The sequence below is a fragment of the Galeopterus variegatus genome, unplaced genomic scaffold (assembly GCF_000696425.1).
Source record: "Galeopterus variegatus unplaced genomic scaffold, G_variegatus-3.0.2 Scaffold22425, whole genome shotgun sequence".
NCBI lineage: Eukaryota > Metazoa > Chordata > Mammalia > Dermoptera > Cynocephalidae > Galeopterus > Galeopterus variegatus.
In genome coordinates this window covers 9,829-11,210 of record NW_007748536.1, presented here as the reverse complement: position 1 = coordinate 11,210, position 1,382 = coordinate 9,829, and the positions used below count along the sequence as shown (strand labels likewise).

At 46.5% G+C, this 1,382-nt stretch overlaps 1 pseudogene; it reads left to right on the top strand.

Annotated features, from left to right (window-relative positions):
- The first annotated feature begins 592 nt into the window (after window positions 1-592).
- Window positions 593-1,379, top strand: LOC103583374 (annotated as a pseudogene).
- The last annotated feature ends 3 nt before the right edge of the window (window positions 1,380-1,382 follow it).

Sequence of the window (1,382 nt, the reverse complement as noted above, 5' to 3'; positions counted from 1 at the left end):
GATGACTTGGGCTCCTATCCACAATACTCGGTATAAGCAAGTAGCGTGTTGGGGGTAGAGAGGAAGGTATCTAGGATACAGGGCAGGAATAAATACAGTGCATATCTGCTTCAGTTAGCAGATGCCACAAATCCACACAACTAAAAACCAGCTTTTGCAGGTATTTATTGCTTCCTTAAAACAGTAGGTAACTTTTCCTAGGTTTCACTCTTTTTAGTGTACCAGATGCAGAAATTTAGTGTAATGCCCTGCATTATATTTCTTTGACTTAACATTGGTTTTAGAAAGAATATTTGCTGCCTAGAATTTACAGTCTGTTTCATGGCAACACTGGATAATGGCTTTGTGAAACTGAAAAAACTTTTGGATCAACTGTAAACAGAAATGCCAAATTATTGATGGTTATTGTTGCTGCTTCACATAAGTGTAAAATTAATGTGTAAGGAAGTCCATTCTTTCATGTTAAATACTTGGGTTGGGGGAGGGAGAAAGGGAACCTTTTCTTAAAATGAAAATAATTACTACTATTTAAAATTTCTTGGGCCGGCCCGTGGCTCACTCCAGAGAGTGCGGTGCTGATAACACCAAGGCGATGGGTTCGGTTCCCGTATGGGGATGGCCGGTTNGACCCCGCCCAGCGGCCGGTGGCTCCACGCAGATCACCCTGAAGACCCTCCAGCCGCAGACGTTCAGGATCCGACATCGACCCCGAGGAGACGGTGAAAGCACTGAAATAGAAGATGGAATCTGCAAAGGGGGAAGATGCTTTTCCAGGAGCAGGTCAGAAATTAATTCATGCAGGCAAATCCTCAATACGGCTCTCTAAAGAATATAAAATTGATGAGAAAAACTTTCAGTGGTCATGGGGACAAAACCCAAAGCAGAGACCACACTAGCACCAGCTCCCACTCAGCAATCAAATACTTTCACCACTAGGGCGGTTAGTTCCTCCACAGCAACAGCTGTGGCTCAGGCCGCAGTCGCTGCCCGCGCCTCGGCTCCCACGTCCACACCTGCGTCCATCACTCCAGCATCAGCTCCAGCATCTTCTGAACCTGCACCTGCTAGTGCAACTAAACAAGAGAAACCTGGAGAAAAGCCGGCAGAGACACCAGTGGCTACTGACGGTACCTCAGGAGATTCTTCTTCAAACCTTTCTAAAGATGCAGCAAGTGCGCTTGTGACAGGTCAGTCTTAGGAGAATATGGTAACTGAGATCATGTCAATGGGCTATGAAGAGCAAGTAATTACAGCCCTGAGGGTCTGTTCCAACAGCCCTGACAGAGCAGTGGAGTATTTTCATGGGAATCCCTGGAGATATAGTCAGACTGTGGTTGATCCCCGCTCAAGCAGCTAGGACCAGGGCTCCACAGTCTTCAGCA